The sequence below is a fragment of the Cicer arietinum genome, chromosome 1, assembly GCF_000331145.2.
Source record: "Cicer arietinum cultivar CDC Frontier isolate Library 1 chromosome 1, Cicar.CDCFrontier_v2.0, whole genome shotgun sequence".
NCBI classification, from domain to species: domain Eukaryota; kingdom Viridiplantae; phylum Streptophyta; class Magnoliopsida; order Fabales; family Fabaceae; genus Cicer; species Cicer arietinum.
Window position 1 is genome coordinate 31,661,590 of NC_021160.2, and position 11,083 is coordinate 31,672,672.

Below are 11,083 nucleotides of genomic sequence, written 5' to 3' on the forward strand. Positions count from 1 at the left end.
TCTCACGGGGCGCGTGGAGATTACTCAGGGTGTATAGTTTTTGGTAGGATGATCAGATTAGGATGATGTATAGGGACTAGGGGTCCTTCTTTTTGGTTTGGAGTATTTTAGTTTTGGAAAACTGTACTTATACAAATATTATCAGTTTTATATCATCTTTGAATGGGTCCCATGTACCATTTGATGTTTATGTAGAAATGTTTTGGATTTGTAATTGGAGAAACTTTTCCGCTGCTTGTAAATTATAATGACTCAATTATTTATCCAAAAGCATTTCCTGATTTATTCTTTGTTCGTTTTAATTACTTTTAGAAAAAAAAAAATATACCCTCGCTTTGAAAAACGGGGTGTTACATTGTGGTATCAGAGCATAGGTTTAGTTTTCTTTGGGAGCTGTGGAACCTTGGTTATAGATTGTAGGTCGACCTATAAGTTAGGAGTTGTTATCTGATCATGTGTCGGTTTAGGTGACTTGAGTTGTCAAGTCCAATTTAATTGTGTGTTGTTAGTCGGACGTTAGTTTAGAATTATTTGAAGTAGTGTTAAAACTCTACTTGATGATGGTTCTTATAGGAAACCATGCCGCCCAGAAGGAATGACGCTCCGAGAGCCAACGCTAGGAATGACCAAATGGCGGAGGCTATGAACAACATGGCTGCTTCTGTCGCTGCACAGACCGCTGCCAAGACTCAACGGGATCTTGAAAAGAGGGGAAGAGAGATCCGTGCTGCAGAATCAAGAGGGTTGGAAGACTTCCGTCGTTACAATCCTCCTAAGTTCAAGGGGGATGAGGGTTCAGAGAAGGCGGATCAATGGATCCAAGAAGTGGAGAAAATCTTTGATATGATTAACTGCCAGGCTGGAGTGAAGGTCAGCTATGCCACGTATATGTTGCTAGGGGATGCTGAATACTGGTGGAGGAGTGCAAGGTTGTTGATGGGAGCAGCCCACGAGGAGGTGAACTGGGAATCGTTCAAAAGAAAGTTTTTAGACAAATACTTTCCGATGAGTACCAGGACTAAGTTGGGTGACGACTTTCTGAAACTTCACCAGGGGAGCCTGACTGTGGGCGAGTATGCTGCTAAATTTGAATCACTATCGAGGCATTTCAGGTTCTTCCGTGAAGAAATTGATGAACCGTTCATGTGTCATCGTTTCCAAGACGGATTGAAGTATGAGATTCAAGATTCCGTCTTACCTTTGGGAATTCAACGTTTCCAAGCGCTGGTAGAGAAATGTAGAGAAGTGGAAGATATGAAGAACAAGAGGGCTAGCCGAGTTGGGAATTTTAATTCGGGAGGCCCTAGTCGGGCGACTTATCAGAATAGGGGAAAACAAGTGGCTAAACCTTATAATCGCCCCCAGAATAACAACGGTGGACCGAGTCGCCCAGGGAACCAGAATTTCGGAAGGCAAATGGGGCAAGTGCTTCGATGTTTCCGATGTGGGAAAGAAGGACACTATGCTAGTGCTTGTACCACTAACATCCCCATCTGTCACAATTGTCAGAAGTCGGGGCACATGGCAAGGGAGTGCACGGCTCCAAAGGTGGAACCAGTGGTGAATGTAGCTAGGGCTACCCGTCCTACTGCTAGAGGACGCATTTATTGTGTGAATGCTGAAGAGGGAAATCCATCTGGTAATCTGATTCAGCGTGATTGTGAGATTGCAGGTAACACTCTAACTGCACTCTTTGATTCGGGGGCAACCCATTCCTTCATTGCTATGGACTGTGTGAATCGCTTGAAGTTATCTGTGTCTGCTTTACCTTTTGATTTGGTTGTTTCCACGCCTGCTAAGACCTTAACCGTAAATTCAGCATGTTTACATTGTCGAATGACTATTCAGAATAGGGATTTCTTGGTTAATCTAATTTGTTTACCGCTACAATCACTCGAGGTCATCCTCGGTATGGATTGGATGTCTTATCACTATGTGATCTTGGATTGTGCTCGGAAATTGGTTCTTTTCCCCGAACCAGGAGTTGTTAAGTATTTAGCTGCTAACAAACTCCGAGTGTCGCTAAGTGAAGGGACTCATGAGTTTTTGTCTCTAGCAAATGTAGAGGCAAAGATAAATGTGGAAATAGAAGATGTGATACTTGTCAACGAGTATCGGGATGTATTTCCAACGGAAATTCCAGGATTGCCACCGGTAAGAGAAGTGGAATTCTTCATTGATTTGCACCCAGGAACGGGACCCATTTCAATGGCACCTTATCGAATGTCGCCATTGGAATTAAATGAGCTCAAAGGCCAAATTGAAGACTTGTTGGAGAAGAAATTCATCAGACCAAGTGTATCACCATGGGGTGCTCCAGTTTTGCTAGTTAAGAAGAAGGACGGAAGCTCGCGCCTATGTGTGGATTATAGACAGCTCAACAAGGCAACTATCAAGAATCGTTATCCTTTGCCACGAATCGATGATTTGATGGATCAATTGAGAGGGGCCGCGATATTTTCGAAGATTGACTTGAAGTCGGGTTACCATCAGATCCGAGTAAGGGAAGGAGACATTCAGAAAACAGCTTTCAGAACCCGCTACGGACATTATGAATACCTGGTTATGCCGTTCGGAGTTACCAATGCACCGGCAATTTTCATGGACTACATGAACAGGATCTTTAATTCGTTCCTTGATAAATTCGTGGTGGTATTCATTGATGATATATTGATTTATTCAAGGACCGAAGAAGAGCATGGAGAACATTTGCGACAAGTTCTTGAGATTTTACGCGAGAAGCGATTGTATGCCAATCTGTCGAAGTGTGAATTTTGGCTAGAGAAAGTGAATTTCTTGGGACATGTGATAACCAAGGAAGGAATCGCTGTAGATCCGGCTAAGATTGAGGCGGTTCTTGCTTGGAAACAGCCTCAGACTGTCACTGACATACGAAGTTTTGTGGGACTGGCAGGGTACTACAGGAGGTTTATCGAAGGTTTTGCTAAGATTGTGGCTCCACTGACACAACTTACCAGAAAAGATCAACCGTTCGCATGGACGGAGAAGTGTGAAGAAAACTTCCAGTTACTGAAGAGGAAATTGACGACCTCACCTGTATTGGTGTTACCGCAATCAGAAGAACCCTATGAAGTTTATTGTGATGCATCCCACCAGGGGTTAGGATGTGTTCTGATGCAACACAAGAAAGCTGTGGCTTATGCCTCGAGACAATTGAAGATTCACGAAAGGAACTATCCTACTCATGATTTGGAGCTTGCCGCGGTTGTTTTTGCATTAAAGATCTGGAGGCATTATTTATATGGGTGCACGTTCACCGTGTTCAGCGACCATAAGAGCTTGAAATATTTGTTTGATCAGAAGGAGTTGAACATGCGCCAGAGACGATGGATGGAGACTCTCAAGGATTTTGATTTCACACTGCAGTACCACCCTGGGAAGGCCAATGTAGTGGCGGATGCGTTGAGCAGAAGAAGTGTATCTCAAAGTTAAATTTCTTTATCAAATCAGAACAGTATTTAGATTGACTAATGAAAATGCCTTGCTTTCTTTGGTTAATTTGAAATCCCAAGAAATATGACAGTTCACCCATCATTGATGTAAGACCCGTAATTTTAAAGTACCATTTATGTATTTTTGGTGTATTTTGGATTTTGGCTCGGAGGCTTTTAAGCCAAAGTTAATAATATTTTGGAGTTTTATAATCAAAAAGATATTTCGATGCCAATTAGAATTTCTCGTCGATAAATAAATTGAATTTAACTGCGGAAAATCCTTTACGGAGAATTTAAGGCGTTTCGGGTGAAACGGTAATTTAATAAATATCTAGATTTTGAGATATTTGTTAAGTTATATTTATTATATTTATATATGTTTGTTTGGAGGGAAAAAGAAAGGAAAACTAGAAGGAAGGAAAAGGAAAAGAAAATAGTATATAAAGGAAGGAAGGAAAAAGGAAGAAAGGAAAAGCAAAGGAAAGAAATAGAAAGGAGGGAAAATTGAATTTTCCATCTTCTTCCTCTGCACTCACGTGAGCTTTAACCAAAAATCCATCCTTTCTCCATTTTTCGTTTTCGTTGCTTCCTTTTCTTCAAAGCTAGTGACCCAAGGTTGGGTGTGAGTTAGATCAAGGTTTTCGCAACTCCACTCTTCCTCTTTGATTCGAAAACGAAGAAAAACGGTTTTGAGATCCAAACACAAACCCCTCTGTTTCTTCTAGATCCAAACCTCATTTCTCGAAGAGATAGAAGGGAAAGTTGCTCACCACCACGCTACGGTGCTAGTGAACTAATTTGGAAGCGGCGTTGCGAGCGGAGATTTTACCGGAATTACTCGCGGTACCGGAAACGCGCGTTAAAGCTAACGTTGAGGTAAGGGCTCCTTCCAAACTTCTAGCTTGCATTAGGGACTTATCTGTAGTTGTGTGGGAAGGAATTTGTTAGGGTTAAATGTATCGATTTGGGGAAAAACGAAACTAGTGCGTTATGGGTAAAAACCTTAGAGTTAGGTTTTGTTTATAGTGATGAATGTTTCGTGGTAAATGAAATTTGATGTATCTGGGTGTTATGTTGCGTGATTTGTGTTCGGTATATTCGGTGTGTTCGTACTTGATGTTTGTTAATTGGTGTGGTTGTTGTGAATTATGGTTTGAATGTGAAAGTATGTTTGAATTTGTTTCTGTGGAATTTGAAAACCATTAGAGTTAAACGAGTATTAAAAATGGGGAATCTTTTAATACCTCGGTTTACTTAATGTGTATTTGAGGAAAATGTTTAAGTTAACTGGGCGTTGAGAATGGGGAATCTCTTAATGTCTCGGTTACTTAACTATCGTTTTTGAAAATCGTTTCGGTAAATGAGTATTAAGAATGGGGAATCTCTTAATGACTCGTTTACTGAATGTTTTGCGAGAAAATCGTTTAAGTCAAAAGTATATTAAGAATGGGGAATCTCTTAATATGACTGTTTGCTTAACGTTTTGTTTTGAAAATCATTAAGTTAAATCGGTATTAAGAACGGGGAATCTCTTAATGACTTATTTAATTAATGTTGTTTGAAAGTCGTTTAAGTTAAATGGGTATTAAAAATGGGGAATCTTTTAATATCTGCATTTGCTTAACGATTGTTGTGAATGGAGTCTGTGTATGCTCATGCATTTCATTTGGTAAATTGTGTCGACCCGTGATAGGTGACACCTTGGTAAACTGTACTGACCCGTGATAGGTGGTACGTTTACGATTTACTTTTTGGTAAATCGTGTTGACCCGTGATAGGTGACACCTCGGTAAACTGTACTGACCCGTGATAGGTTGTACGTTTACGATTTACTATTTAGTAATTCGTGTTGACCCGTGATAGGTGACACCTTGGTAAACTGTACTGACCCGTGATAGGTGGTACGTTTACGATTTACTTTTTGGTAAATCGTGTTGACCCGTGATAGGTGACACCTCGGTAAACTGTACTGACCCGTGATAGGTGGTACATTTACGATTTACGTTTTTGGTGAATTGTGCTGACCCGTGATAGGTGGCACCTTGGTAAATTGTACGGACCCGTGATAGGTTGTACGTTTGCGATTTATATTTTAGTAAATCGTGTTGACCCGTGATAGGTGACACTTCGGTAAACTGTACTGACCCGTGATAGGTGGTACATTTACGATTTACATTTTTGGTGGATTGTGCTGACCCGTGATAGGTGGCACCTAGGTAAACAGTACTGGTCTGTGATAGGCGGTACGTTTACGATTCCCGCTTTTTCTTTTAGTAAATCGTGTTGACCCGTGATAGGTGACACCATGGTAACTGTACTGACCCGTGATAGGTGGTACATTTACGATTTACATTTTTGGTGGATTGTGCTGACCCGTGATAGGTGGCACCTAGGTAAACAGTACTGGTCTGTGATAGGCGGTACGTTTACGATTCCCGCTTTTTCTTTTAGTAAATCGTGTTGACCCGTGATAGGTGACACCATGGTAACTGTACTGACCCGTGATAGGTGGTACATTTACGATTTCCGCTTTTTCTTTTAGTAAATCGTGTTGACCCGTGATAGGTGACACCATGGTAACTGTACTGACCCGTGATAGGTGGTACATTTACGATTCCCGCTTTTTCTTTTAGTAAATCGTGTTGACCCGTGATAGGTGACACCTCGGTAAACTGTACTGACCCGTGATAGGTGGTACGTTTATGATTTACGCATTTTAGTAAATCGTGCTGACCCGTGATAGGTGGCACCTCGGTAATTGGTACTTTGGCCTGCGATAGGCGGTACAATTATGATTTACGGCCCTTCGAGGAGGGTTTTGGTTTGGAATTCCGAGTCCATGCATTTTGGCATATACGCATTGCATTAGGGTGCCTGGCACGCGAGTCATGTTTGATTTGAGTTTATGATTGAGTGATTCGAATTTTGATTTATCGTGATAACTGAGATGAAGGTGTTAAGTGTTATGTGTTGTTTATTGTGTGTAAGTATGATGGTTATCGAACCTTCGTGTGTCGTAGTAATCGCGTAGGAATTGCTAAGTGTTAGGTTGTGGACTTGATTAGGAATGACTTAGGTTAATTCATGAATTTTTGGAAAACTGATCAGGGAAATCGATTTCCCAATCGATTGGATGGAAGACAGGGGCTTGGCCAAATGAACAAAATCGATTAGCCAATCGATTTTGTAAATCAGCCTTTTTAAAATCCCTTTCGAAATCGATTGCCCAATCGATTAGGCCTTAAGTCAGGGGCTCAGGAACCAATCAATCGATTTACCAATCGATTGAATTCAGCCCAGGATTCTGTTTTCATTAAGAATCCCTCACCAAATCGATTAGGAAATCGATTGGCTCGAGACCAGGGGCTCAGGAACCAATCAATCGATTTACCAATCGATTGAATTCAGCCCAGGATTCTGTTTTCATTAAAAATCTTCACCCCAATCGATTGCCCAATCGATTGGCTCAGTGAAAATCCTCATTTTTAGTTATATGATTAATTTCTCTTTGACTTATCCATGTCTTGTTTTATTATGTGTTAATTAGGAGATCGAGAACTGCATTTTACCTTCATTTTAATTGGCAATGTATTGTATGAACTTTTCGCATATTGAAAATCCTGTTAAGGTGCATGCTTAGTTGAAAAGTTGTTTTGAGCATTCAAAAACTTAATTGCTATGTGTTAACTGTTATTTTCTGGTTGGTGACCCTTTACACTATTGTGGAAATCTGGGCTTTGCCCTCAGATGAGAGTCAGGACGGCCCTACTGGTTCGTACCCTACGGACAGGGATGGAGATGGGAATGCTTGACTGCGGTTGTGTTAGGAGGATCTCACGGGGCGCGTGGAGATTACTCAGGGTGTATAGTTTTTGGTAGGATGATCAGATTAGGATGATGTATAGGGACTAGGGGTCCTTCTTTTTGGTTTGGAGTATTTTAGTTTTGGAAAACTGTACTTATACAAATATTATCAGTTTGATATCATCTTTGGATGGGTTCCATGTGCCAATTGATGTTGTGTAAATGTTTTGGATTCATAATTGGTGAAACTTTTCTGCTGCGTAAATTGTAATGACTCAATTATTTATCCAAAAGCATTTCCTGATTTATTTCTCTGTTTTATTTTAATTCCTTTGTTCGTTTTGAATTACTTTAAAAAAAAAAAAAATATACCCTCGCTTTGAAAAACGGGGTGTTACATCATGGGTGTTGATCTTTTAATCCAATCTTAGTAAGAATCATATTCATACTAAGATATCAAATAATATACCGAAAGGTAGATTTGATATCTAACCCCTAAGATTGAACAAGAGAATAAAATCATGAAAATAGATTTCGGTTTTTTTGAAATCATGAAATATATATTCTCTTAAAGGATTTTGCTAATACATCAATCATGAAAATAGGTTGGTTATTAGTTTAAAATACACCTTTGTTCTTTGTAAGAAGACATTAGTTACAATTATTTATCTGATTTTTAAGAGTTTAACACCCATAACTCATAAGGTTAATTTTATTGTATCTATCATTGTGAAAACTACAATCCCAATGATTTATTTTTATTGTGAATTTTAAACCAAAAATCATTATCAACATTTATTGTTTTAGCTAATCATCAGAGTAAAGAGACACTAGCATTCATAACAAAGTCTTTGTAGGAACGATAATTTTTACTACGCGTTAATACCGTGCAATTACGGTCTTATCAGATAGCCATAACCTAGTGCGTTCTTACAAGTAGCATTTTGAGTTAACACCTTTTAACTATGTAAGTACGCATACTACATATACTCATTTCATAGCATTTGACAACTGCTTTAATTCCCATGTTGTTGAGTCACATCACTTGATCAAAAGAAGTGACACTCCATGAGAGGGAACATGTTACCGTTGGTGCATAGTAGACTATCCTTCGATGATCTCTTGTTTTTTCTAGAGGAACATGGTTCTAGAGGAAACTTGTTCTTTGTAAATCGTTGCAGTACAATCGACTTAAGATTTATTGATCTTTAGAGTTAGACAGTTGTAGACAAGAGGAATATGTTGCTCGTTGTCTTCTTATAAGAAGATTGACCATTTTAATTTGTCATTGGACTCTTAATCAATGTTTTGCAAAGAACAAGTTTCCTCTAGAACCAACAAGAGATCATCCAAGGAGACTCTACTACACCAACGGTAACATGTTCCCTTTCATTGAGTATCACTTATTCTAATCATGGGATGTGACTCAACGACACAAGAATCAAAATAGTTGTCAAATCATATGGGTTATATGTTGATCCTTATTGGTGGTGAATAATTGTGAATATGTTGTGAGATTCTAATTAATTTATAATGTGTAACGAAATGTTTGAAAATTTTATATTGTGTGATCAAATATATCTGATGAATTTTGTTTTTATGTGAATGATAATTATATGATGAATTATCTTTAAAAAAGAAGCATGAAATATTTTTGTATTGTGATGAGCCATAGAGTATTTATTGTTGATTTTATATGTGACTTGATGTAATTGACTAATGATTTATAAGTTACTGATAGAAAGTGATTATGTAAATTTTATTTATAAAATGATTGATGATGTGATGATACATATAAAAGTGATTAACTTTGGTGAAATATGACGTTGAGAATACCTAACCAATGCTCATGGTACTCCATCAAGAGTAAGGAGTGTCTTAAAATGATGAGGCAAGGACGATATAAGTGAGGGCTTAAACTCCAAGATAATGTACATAATAATCTAATAGCCCACACAATTTATGTGTGCTCAATCATGGTGATTATGATGACTAAATAACACTGTAATGTCAAGGAAACACAATTGTGGCTTGACAGTATTTGGGGAAAGGGACTCATGTGACTTGGAGATGATCTCCAATACTTTATGCTACCATGAAACACATCAATATCCTGATTAGAAGCCAATAGCGACCTGAGGAGCCTACAAAGGACTTGAATTTGTTCAGACATTAACGTAGTGCATCGTTCCTCTAACATATTTTAGAGTTTGTATGGTAACACATTTATGAAAAGTAATACATCATGAATTATTATGATATTGCATTAGACAACATGAATACATTCAAGGTGACATTGCATTCATATTTTATATCATGAGATTAATGTTATATATTTACGTGAATAAGAGATTATGTTGAGATAATATGTGTTATACGTTAATCTTGTTGTATTATGTTTTTCGATGAATATGTTTATTACTAATACCAAGTTTATGTGAAGAAATAATAAATTATGTTAACTTAGATATTGTGTTATTTGTTTCTAATTATGATTAAATATGTTTCGATGAATATTTGTTGCCAAAATTAACATGATTATCTGGATAAATGGTATCTCTTTTAAATGAGAATTTAATTGTCATTGTAGTGTGATGTTGATCTGATGTCGCACATGGGTCAAATACAATTGATAAAATGTAAATAGAGGTAATAATTCGAATCGTTTCGCAATGACTTCTGATAAAATAATAACTGAATTGAAAATTGAAATTAAAAAGGAGTGTTTTAGATTTTTTATTTAACAGATGAGCAAAACGATTAATCCACTTATTCGAGTTTCAGACCTATCACAGATTCTATCAATGAGTTTAATTTCTAATTTGTGATTCTATTCCTATTTTACTATAGAATTAAACAAGCAAGTGTAATCAATCATATGTGAATTTGGTTTCTTTGATTGGATTAAACATCACAATCATCACAATAATGCAATTAACAATCAAGCGTCGCAAAATTATAATTCAATTAAATTAGAAATCGAAACCAACTTCTGTCAAATAAATTTAATCAACCTTATTCAAATTAAATTTAAGCAATCAAAATATCAATATAATCAAATAAACAAGAATAGAATCATGAATCGAAATTGACAGTGTAACTTGAATCTCAAGGTGTTGATGAAACTCTGAACTCGTGGATTAATCTTATAAAATTAGTCTTCCATGAAATTAAAAAACTCTTTATTTCTTGTAGAAATTTGAATCCTATTTTTTCCATCTTCAGAAAAGAAACAAAACTACCAATATATAGTATTTGATATTGGGCTTTAGGGTTTAGGGTTTAAAAACAAGTGACCCGCTAATTAAAATTATTATAAAAGTCCAGATTATGAAATCTGCAATTTAGGCCCAATAAAGTTCGGAATTGATCTTTGCTTCTAACACAAACATTGTAGCTTGGAGTTTTAGCTTTCCAACGCCTGCTCATATGCGCCAATCCCATATCCAGAGCTCAAGTTATGACCTACAGAGCGTGAAAGAGTCAAAATACAAATAATAAAATTATAATTTAAATTCGACCCAAAGTTTAGAAACAAGCTAAAAAAAATTAGTCTAAGCTATACAGAGCTTTTAAAATACCAAACAAAAAAGTTAGAAACATGTGCCCAAATGCTATGGTCAAATTCCCCCCCACTTAAACTTTTTCACTCCGAGAAAAACAATGCATGTGATTCCAAATATTCTTATGAATGCAAAGTGGTGAGAGAAAAAAAATATTTCTAACTTAAGGCAATCATGAATAGTTTTGTTATCACAACCAAGGCAAACAAGAGGACAAGTTAACTAAAGAATGCATCATAAGTGATAAAGTCCTCCCATGAT